The sequence below is a fragment of the Anoplolepis gracilipes genome, unplaced genomic scaffold, assembly GCF_047496725.1.
Source record: "Anoplolepis gracilipes unplaced genomic scaffold, ASM4749672v1 Contig18, whole genome shotgun sequence".
Lineage (NCBI taxonomy): Eukaryota > Metazoa > Arthropoda > Insecta > Hymenoptera > Formicidae > Anoplolepis > Anoplolepis gracilipes.
The window spans coordinates 838062-849689 of NW_027328669.1; the positions used below are offsets into that span (position 1 = coordinate 838062).

An 11628-nucleotide genomic window follows, 5' to 3' on the forward strand; every position below is an offset into this window, starting at 1 on the left:
CATTAATGCATAAAAAAATACAAGGTAACCCAAAATATTGAACTATCTTCTAAAAAACCATTGAAAAGTGAAATTTCTCGAGGTAATCAGAAACTGATGAAAATATAAGAACATCTTTGATCAGAAATCTAAAGAACAGAACCACGCAGGAGGACTCAAAAAAGAATGAGCCACCAGTCCAGACAGACAGAACCGCCAACACAGATGAAAAAATAACAAATGTTATAGATATCACTTATTATATTTATGAATATATAATATTATTTTTTCTTAAACTTCCAAATAGAAGCGAAGTAGGAGAAACAAGGTTCTTCTTAAATTTAATTAGAGAAAGACAAATAATGAAATGTTTAGATAATGGAAAGTTTCGAGCAGACGAAATATTTAAACATTTAGAAACAAGTATGCACGAAAAAAATTATACCAAAAATTGGAAACAAATGCAAACACGTTTTAAAACGATGTAAGTTATTTAAAAAACAATGAAATAATCTTAAAAGTCGACCTGACTGGCAAAAGATGTTTATTTAATTCTTATGAAATGTTATACATGACGTTTCGACCCTTGGTTTAGGTCTTCTTCAGATGTTCAAGTTCTAAAAAATCGAAAGTTGCCAAATAAAAAAGCAATAAACGTCAGGCTTATGAAACGTTATAATTAAACAAAAAAAAAACCAACTTATTACCTAAGATGAAAACAATTGCGTGTGAATCAGATTATATGTTTCGTTCATAATTAAGCATTATATCGATAATTTCTTATTAATAGAAACTGTGATTGTTACGCAAGAAACTTAATACGTGTCTTAAAGTCAACATCTCTTATGAGATGCTCACCGGAGAAAGAGAGGGATCATACTAACTTGATTATTGTGTCGTAGATAGGATTGAGATTTTCTGTATCTTTTTGAAGGTTAATTGTGTTGTCTGTCAATTTTAATGTAAAACATTTCAGCTATTCTCTCTTTTTCTCAAATGCTTCTCTACATGCAAAATTTTTGGTTTTTCCCAATCAAAGTCATGTTTGAATTCGCTTTTATGGTTACTAACGACGCTATAGTTACTAACATGTTTTTTTTATATTATTGTTATGTTCTTTTACACGCACTCCTAAATGTCGTTTAGTTTAACCAATGTAAGAGGCGTTGCAATTATTGCAATCAATCGTGTAGACAACCTCTGTTTTTTCGGTGTTATTTAGCTGGTCTTTACCAAGCTATTATTAACGCATCTAATTTTTTGGTTATTTTGTACACAATATTAAGACCGCATTTTTTTAGTTCGCGACTTAAATTTTCGCTTAGATATTTAAGGGGTAACACCACCTTGACACTTTCAAAAAATCTAATTTTTTTTGCTTAAAATATTCTTTATAGTCTTAAAAATGATATATATTAGACCTGACTTCGAAATCGCAAAGGAAAATGATGTTTCGAGTGAGTATAGTGAAGCGCGTCACCGTGTTGCGCTACGTCGTGTAAGCGGCTTATTGAAAGAGCCTGTTACCTGCAAAGGGACACTTATTCTTATGAATTTTTTTTTGTACCTGTAGATGGTTCTGCCAAAATTTTGACCGTTATTTTATACACAAGGTCAGTTGTAGAATGAACAGATGCCAAACGACGCTCAGCGTCAAAAATTGTTACGAAAAACTTTAAACGCGTTTTTCTCGAAACAGCATTTTTCGAAACGGCGAGCAGCATAACTTCACCAATTTTTATCCGATCGACTTGAATTTTTACCCAGATCTTTATTTCAACATTATCTAGAACTGTACGTAGGATTTTTGCGATATCTTAAAAATTTTCGCCGCTATCGCTTTATTTTATTTAAATTTTTGAAGCCAAAAATGACTTTTTTTTTCAAATCGTTACCATTTTAACAAAAATGCATATTTCTCAAAACAGCTACGTACATCCCTAGTTTTGAATATGTAGAAAATAAATATTTTTGTTCTTTTGTTCTAAAACTAACACTGCTGCGTAATCGTGCCCGCCATTTTGCATGTCGATCAAAACCACGTACAAAAAGATAGCTATCACGCGCTTAATTTTTATATTAAATACTTTAAAAAATGTTTATTATATTCTTCAATATACTCGTAATAAACATCAAAAAAAAATTTTTTCTTGTACAGTATAGTTTTCTTTAAAAAAATTCTTAAAAATGCTTTAAAATTTAAGGCTCTAAGGTGGTGTTACCCCTTAATGTATAGAATTGAGACAAAAGATTTGACATCAATATTGTTCGAATTACAGTCCGATGTCTGGTACCTTGTGAACGTTAAGAATTCTCAATCTTTTATTTACATAATTGTCAGGTCGACTTTTAAGATTATTTCATTGTTTTTTAAAAAACCACTGGCGACTAGTAACATTTCTATTTTTGTAAGTTATTTAATTATTGTATTAACTATGTGTTCTATAATAACAAATAAGGCAATGCTCCTCCGTGCCTGACTCAAATTGAAACTGAAATTGAGATTACGTTACTAACATTTCACCTTAATCTCAATTGCCTTTTACTCATTAATGCATAAAAAAATACAAGGTAACCCAAAATATTGAACTATCTTCTAAAAAACCATTGAAAAGTGAAATTTCTCAAGGCAATCAGAAGCTGATGAAAATGATGAATATAAGAACATCTTTGAGCAGAAATCTAAAGAACAGAACCACGCAGGAAGACTCAAAAAAGGACGATCCACAATTTTTCCTTTGTTGCACATATAAATAAAATTTTAATATTTTTCATACTATTTTGTAATAAATTTCCTCGAAGTGCAAAAACATTATTGTATTTAAATAATTAATTAATTATTAAAATTTTGTATCAGTTATTTTATTAAAGTCCTATTCACTTCTGATTAGTGCTAAATAATGGTATGATAGTAACGATTTAATGATTACTATTACGTATAGTTATCAGAATGTTGCTAAAATATTAACATTTTAAAGTGTTAAATAATGCTTTTGTTGAATAATTGACACAGGAGTATGTAAGATAAAAGGGTAGTATATTAATAATCACTTTGTTATTAATTACAATGAGAACTGAACAAAATAATGTAGCTGACAAAAGAACAGAAAGTAAGAACATCTATCAGTAACGGTTAGTTTTTAACGCGCCGTGCCAAACACTTGCATGCTAACGCCCTCTCAAACCAAGCTTATGGTATATGTCATATTTTATAAATTCTTAACAATTTTATTATTAATTCAATTGCAAATCTAAAACGATATTTTAATTTATTATCTATATATTTTTAAATATTCAATTTCAATTAATTTCAATTTCAATTCTGCAGTCTTTATTTAAATAACTGACAGTTTATATATATTTTGCTTTTTTCAACTCAATATTAAATAATTTTATGAAATAAAATACATTCAATGAAAACAGAATGAAAAGGCAATAAATTCGTGCAACCCGTGCATGTTTAAATTTTCCTACCCGCTGTATCATCTTTTTTGTATAATTTGTTATGGAAAAAGATCTGTTAAAATATATAATATAATTAATAGATAAATTTGTTTTGTCTATATTTTTTATAACTTTGCTTTTAATTTATTTATTAAAAATTGTTCAATTAATTAAATAGCAGAATTTTATATAAGATAAGAATTTTAAATAAGATTTCTTAAATAAAAAATTTTTATCAAGTAACTATAATTTAATTACAATATTTTTTTTTAGATGATTATAAAACTGCTCAAAGAAAATGCAAAACAGCATTGGATAGAGATAATCTCTCATTTTTATCTGAATTTGCTGAATATGGTAAAGGTTGTCGTGTACCGAAATGTAAAAGACAATACAGTGATCTAGACACCGATACAGAAAGCGATGAGTGTAGCGAAAAAGATTTGTCCATTAATTTTCCGACATATAAGGCAGTTAAGACTGTAACATCAAATTCGGCACATAAAGGTACAGTTAATTAAGTAAAAATAATTATGAAAAATTTTGACGTTATTTTTCTAAGAAGTTTGTTCTTTCCAGATTCAATTAATAAAGCATATATTAATAAATCGAATAATGTTTACTAATTCGGTGAAAGCAATAAGAAGCAAAATTCAGATAATATTTTAGTTGAGATCCATACTAATAAATCGAATAAGAAGAATGTTTATCAAATCGATGGAAGCAAGAAGCAAAATTCTGTAATACCTTAGCTGACAATGAGATCCATACTAATTTTTAAAAACACGCAATTGAAATGAAAAGTAATATGAACAAAAATATTCTATGAATGGAAAAAATGTCTTAGCACATATTACTATGCATACTTTCTAATTCATTTGCAATTTATAAAATAAGTTAAGGCTTTTTTTTATGTTCATTATATATGTATTTTGAATTTTTCAAAATTTCAACGTCAAGTTCTACGACACTTACATAGCATTAATGGCCGCATGGGAGAATTAAGTGAGCGTAGAGAATAGGGTTGGACGATGGTTGTGCACGCTGCGGAAACTCGTCTGAGACGAAGAGTACGCAGGTTCGAGTCCACCCAGACCCAATAGGAATAAGAAAAATTTAGTCGTAAGGTGGCTGTGCACGCTGCGCCGCCGAAGCTTATCTGAGATAACCCGTATGGCGGAAACGCAGACTCAAACCCACCCAGATGAATTAGGATTAAGTTTATATAGGTTTAAGATAAATATGTAATAGGTAAAAATGTATTAGGAAAAAAGAAATAAAGGTTTGACATAGTCTTTTAAGCGAAAAGCTAGGGACTTAAAACCCAAGATTTTTTTTAATGAGCGTAGAGAATTAAATGAACGTAGAATCATTAAAACAATCTAATTTTCTTGTTGATCAAGAAAATGCTTATCAAAATATTACAAATGAAATCTCATTAGAATGCATAGAAAGTTTGCCAGTAAAATAAAAAATGGAACTTCAAGAAATTGAGAGAACTTTACAAGATAAACAAATATTCCATGATGTGGTAAAATGATTGTTATATTACTAAAATTATAGCATATAATATAAATAAATATACTAAATAATAATAGTATATGTAAATAAATAAATATATTAAATAATAATAGTATATGTATAAATGAATAAAAATAATAATATATATAAATAAATATAATAAATATAATAAATATAATAAGAATATAATAATAATAGTATATAAATATAAATAAATATATTTTATATGATAATTTTTTAGGCTACAGAATTGTCGAAAATGGGCAGTAGTAATCTACGAATCGTTGTCAAGAAACTTATGTGCCGAATTTTAACACCGGACATTGGAAGAGAATACAGCTGAGAGGGGCACAAGGGAAACCTAATTTTTAAGGATTTAATTCTAGCAAAATTATTTTTCAGTAAATAATAAAAATTTTATCTTAATTTCTTTATGATATGTTTAGGAAAGTTATATTTTATTTTTTGTTTTAAACTAATTAATACATTGGGAATATTTAAACCACATTCAAGATTTTACTAAAATTTATTTGTTTAGAAATGTTTAAATTGCAGTAAAAAATAAAAGAAGTTTCAAAGAAATTTGCTAGAATATCTATTTAAAATAAAAATCAAAATAATATTCTTTATCATTTCAGAATCCATAAGACTTACTACAAAGAAGTCTTGTAAATATAACAGATGATGAAATTATAAACATCATTAAAACATAGTTGGTAAAAGCCAAATTAAAAACAAAACCAACACAGCAAAATAAAGTCAATCGTTCATGTAATAGTGAACATGAAAAATATTAAAAGTTCCTTGAAGAAACCTAAAGTACAAATTTAATAACCGTAATAGTTTTTGTGCAGGTCTGGATAAAATTAAATATATTGTATTATACTGGATTTGTGATAGTTATTATAAGTAGAAAATTTAAGTAAAATACCAAAAATGCAAAATCAAAACAAATATAATTTATTTTATGTTTTTAAATATAATGTACTTCAATAGGATTTTATCAACAATAATTATAATTAATTTTATTTTACGTTAAAAATAATATGAATATTTTAAATTTTATTCAAAAAGTACTTATGGTAAAATTACTTATGGTAAAAGTATTTATGGTAGTATTGACATGTAAAGGCGAATTGAAGATATATGTATTTTTCTTTTCATTTTCAGTAATCCGTAAACTGTAGAATGTAAAAATACAAATATCGTGTGTCCCGTTTTTAGAGAATCAAAAAAGTTTCGGCGATTAACATCTTTATAATTAGCATTTAAAAAATAGAATGCTAACTTTATATTCGATTTTAAGATCAAATAGTTCTGAACAGCTCATTTTCTTTGTTTTTAAGTGTACTAGAGTTCCTGATAAAAAAACATTGTTGGATATTACGTAAAAAACATGATATGAATTTATTCTGATAACTAATTACAATCTCTCTGCGATTTCGTATAATGTTTAGATTTTGGCTCCTATTGTCATAATCTCAGAATATATGGTTAAGAATTGTATTAAAAAATTTTCAAGATAATTAAATTATCATTCAATGCTTAACGCAATTCAAATAATAATTAAAGTTATTCGACTTTAAACCTTGTTGCGGAAATTATTTTGAAGAATTTCCGCGCAAGATTTAGTTAGTTAGTATTTTAAGAGTTACGAAGATAATCCTAAAAATTTATAACCCTAACTATTAGAATTACCGAGATATCAAATTTTTTAAATTAATATACTTTTATAAAATAATTATATATTATAAGATTTAAAAAACTAAATACGAATTCTAATTTTCACGGACTATCAAAGACAGATGCGGATGATATTACGCCAGTTTCATAGAAAAATAAGTTATCTATGAAACTGATTTTTGTGCACTGATATTTCTTTATCTTTATATCAACATTAAATAAATCTTAATTCGAGATTTTTCTTAAAAATCTCTCCTTACCTTCCCTTTTCTCAATTTGTTCTGAAAGTAATCAAGTTCTAATCGATTAATGTTGAAGTTCTGAATTACATTTGATAAGATAGATATAGAGTCGTGAAAACTGCATGACCTTAGTTAGCTTCTGAAATATCAAATTTTTTAAATTAATATACTTTTACTAAATATATACATACACATATATAAATATATATGTATATATATGCGCAAATTAAAGCCATGCGATTCTCGCGTCTATCGAGTAAAATTCAGAACTAGAATTTTCAAAACTTGTAATTTTTAAAATACCTCGCAAAAATGTACTGATTTTAGATATTTGATATATCGGAAATTACAATAGCTAGAGTCATTAATAGAAAAAAACGTAATCTATTTTATTTGCACAAAATATGTACCTAATATCTAATATCTTTTTAATAAATTTAAGATTTAAAAAAATTTTTAGCATTATGTTTAAATCGCATCCCTAATTTTTCAACGCTCAGCGTTTACATTTATTACAAAATTAATATATGTGTATAATCATTGGAATATATATATGTATATATTCGAGTTATATCTAACTCTAAAAAAATTACCTTTTTAAAAAAGAGGTAAAAAAAGGAGCTAAGTCCCGCGTAAAAAACTGTATGTATTTGCAAACTAGTGCGTTAACTATAAAAATTTATCTCCAAAGTCATATTATTTTATATATCTTACAAAAATTAATGATATAAAAAAATTGTGCTAAGTAAAAATAAAAATTAAAAATTATTAAAAAAATTAAAAATTTTAAAAATTAATATAAAAAACAAAATTTATAGAAATTAAAAATTAATACAAGTAAAAAAAATTAATTAAAAAACTTAGCACTGCTACGATAAACAATATGCTAATGAAATTAGCAGTGCTAAGTTTTTTAATTAATTTTTTTTACTTGTATTAATTTTTAATTTCTATAAATTTTGTTTTTTATATTAATTTTTAAAATTTTTAATTTTTTAAATAATTTTTAATTTTTATTTTTACTTAACACAATTTTTTTATATCATTAATTTTTGTAAGATATATAAAATAATATGACTTTGGAGATAAATTTTTATAGTTAACGCACTAGTACCTAACCCTTCAACATTATAAACCATACTATTAACAGACTTTTTGTCCAATCAGGCCTTCTAGTTATAATTTCCGATATTCACTAATCAGCTGCAAAGCGCCATTAATATCACTAAACGCCGCTAGTATTACAGAGTGCTACTAACGCTGCGTATCTAAAGTCACTAGATTATAAGTGACTTTATGCGTATCTAATAATGTTCTTCTATTCTATACTAATGTCGCGAAACACTGCTAGCGCTGTCTTGCGTCTAAAGTTGGAAACGTATTTCTGTATTTTCTTTGTTAAGAGGAGTTGACGATGACCATAACCATGACCATGACGTTTCTTAATCGAAATTTTCACATTTCAGACTTTGCATTATGATATCTCCGTTTACAGAGCATGTATTGCAAAAATAAAAACACTTTTATTATATAATTTAAACCCAAGCTATCGATTAATTCTACTAAGAACTCGATGCGTTGAGCGGTTATATAAGAAATAAAAATATCGAGTATACTCTCAAATCCGATTCGCGTAATAAGACACGGAGCGCATCTTTGCTAACGCGTGGACTTAGCTAAGACACTACCGTGTCTCTTGATATTTAAAATATTCTCTTGCGGTAATTGCCTCTATTCGAGGCTCAAATCTCTTTCTGCGAGATAAAAACGTGCTTATAAACCTTTTTTCAATGCTACAACATAGGTTTGATAATGATAATTGCGACGATTATAAAAATTGCGTGAGCCAAGAAACTCTTCGTCAAACGAGATGTTATAGAAATGTATTCGCTAGTAAACGAGAATGCGAAAAGCAAATTTCGGAAGAAAGCATTGCTTTGGTCATACACACTTGCTATATGTAAAGAACTTATATCTGTCTGTAGACTTATTTATTAAAATATTTATATAATTTTCAATAAGAAAAGTTTTCATAAATAATACTAACAATAAGAACTCACTTTCGCATCAACGAATCAGATTTAAAAAAAAAGTTCCTTTTACATATACAAGTCGTATAAATACAATATTAAAAATGCATCTTGTCAAATGTGTAAATCTCGAAATATCTCGAATATCTGACAATCTCGCGAATCATAAAAAATATTTACTATAATTGCCATTCTTGCTGGCATCTTTTTTCGTTCTTAGACGATAAACTTTATTTAACTGTAGCTGTCTTGGTTTCTTTATATTAAAAAAGCAATTTATGCAATGGCCTCTCTACACGCCAGATAATCATCTTGATCGTTTGTGATATACATGTATACGTATTTCTACAACATATATAAATGGTGTGAAAAGTTTTTATGTAACTATCCTAAGCGTAGCCTGTTTACCTACTAATTGTTAACTATGACGGCAAGTAACACTACAGTTACTACTAACAATGTTTATCTAGTTTCGAGACATTTTTATAAAGTCTTTTTCTTTCTCTTCTTTCATTATAAAATTTTAGCTATGTATATATTCAAAATTATCATATTAATAGTGTCTTAGCACAACTTTAATTTATTAACATGTAAATATTCATTTTAAAGTAATTTCTAAATTTTCTCCTAAATCATTTATTGTGTCTGCGAAGATAGCTTGTTCCCGCCTTGTATTGTAATGACTATTGGCGAACTGCAGAAAACTGTTGAATAATCTTTTATATTGATCGATGAAATACGCTACACCCAGCGCAAAGACGATCAAACAGGTCGATATGATGTGAGATAATAATGTTTGTTGTATTCATTATCATTGCGCACCTGAAAATTGCGAGCTCCAAGTTTCACTCAATGGACTTTGGTATCCGTTTTCCATGAAAATTCACCAAACGTGATGTACATCGTAACCGGTTCCTTGTAATGATAAGGTGATGGATCCTTCGTCAAGAAGACGGTTGTCGACTGATTTATCTTCGTCGATCCGTCAACGATAAAAATCTTGATGTGCCGAATATCCGGTTTGCCACTATATTCTTCTTTCCTTTTCAACTTGTCAGAAGCTTGGTGGTCTTTCTATATGTGTATATCTGCGGCCACAGTTTACTATTGCCTTCCAAGAAGTGACGATCAAATGAGTTCGAAGTTTTTAATCAGATTTGAATCTGGATTCTTCGACACAGAAGAAGATACACAAGACACTGTGCCACAATCACCAATATTTATTAATTAATATTATTAACCAATATTAACCAATATTAGGTAGTCTTTATTGTCGTGCATGTTGATAACTTGACTTGAGTGCCATATAAATCAACAGTTGGATGAGTATGGCATTTTCGACATCATGCGCTACCGTAATATTATACTTTCTGCCATATTTGATTTTGAATGGAAAGTACATATGTTTCATAATAGAGTTGTTGGTTGGCGACAATGCCACAATCATTTGCTTGTTGAAGATTGTTTCCGTAATAGAAATTGTGTGGCTGATCGTCAATCACAGGACAACTCACACTCCACGAGTCGATTAAATTGTCATTTTTATCTAGTGATAAGGTTGCTCCCAGCTTCTTCAATGATGTGCGTTTGTTAAAATACGTTACAACCGTGATTGGTTGATATAAAAATCTCGTGATTCCCGCTAATGCCAACGGCAAAGAAGGATGATTCACACACTTTCAAGTATTTTCGGAACTTTGAGATTAGTGATTTTTAACTTGAGAGCTTTAAAAGAAATTAAACTGATAATGAATAGTATACTGCAACTTGATCTAGATACTCTTAGACGGTACTCTCAAATTGTACTTGATATACGGCTACAGAAGATTGAACTGATACTCTGTGTCTTCGATCTACTCACTAGCATTGGTACACTTGACGCCTGGAATTACTCTAGCGATCGAGGGCAGGAACTCGAACAATAATGTTCAATGGTATCGGCAACGATCAGAACAGGAAGAGGAGAGCTGTCTTTAATGATACAAGCAATTGTTCCTTGTATCAAATTCGATGACAATTACATTCTTCGGATCGTGCCTGAATAGCATCTCCATTTTGTTTTCCACCAGGTTGATTCGCGTTATGTATTCTCTGGGCGACTCACAGAAAATTTGGTCTTTTGTCCATTGGACATGATTTCGCCGGGCTCGAAGTTTCTCCGTAAGACCGGAATCGTCATCAAATATCTTTATGTAGTCCTTCTTGCAATTGTAAAACTCCCCAGATTTACATGTGTTTGACGTAAGAATTATAATCAATTATTATAGTAATTAATTTTCAACGGATACAGTAATACGGATTTTCGACATGTATGAAACGCATTGATAATCGTTTGCATCGCACTGACAAATTAGTGTAGTTTCAGTTAAACATAAGCAAATTAAATTATAATAATTTTTGTAAAAATGGCACACTTTGAAACAAAAAGTTTTAAAATTTATATAAAAAAATTAGTATAATTTAGGGTGAAAAATGAATAAATATTATATTTAAAAAATTTCCATACCTTTAAGTGAAATTACACGATATAAATTATAAAAACTATTTATTCTACAAGCTACTATAATGTGATTAAATATGTATATTTAGTAATAAAAAAGAATTCAAGTGTTGTCCAAAAATATATTCACACTTAAACCCTCATTTATATTTTATAATAATATTAATAATATTTAATGTAATTAATAATATTTAAATAAGTGTGTGTCTCAAAAATAACTCATAAAAAA

General features: G+C 28.1%; 1 pseudogene; it reads left to right on the plus strand.

Annotated features, from left to right (window-relative positions):
• Positions 1-3046: 3046 nt before the first annotated feature.
• On the plus strand, positions 3047-5810 carry LOC140675772 (uncharacterized; annotated as a pseudogene).
• Positions 5811-11628: the final 5818 nt, after the last annotated feature.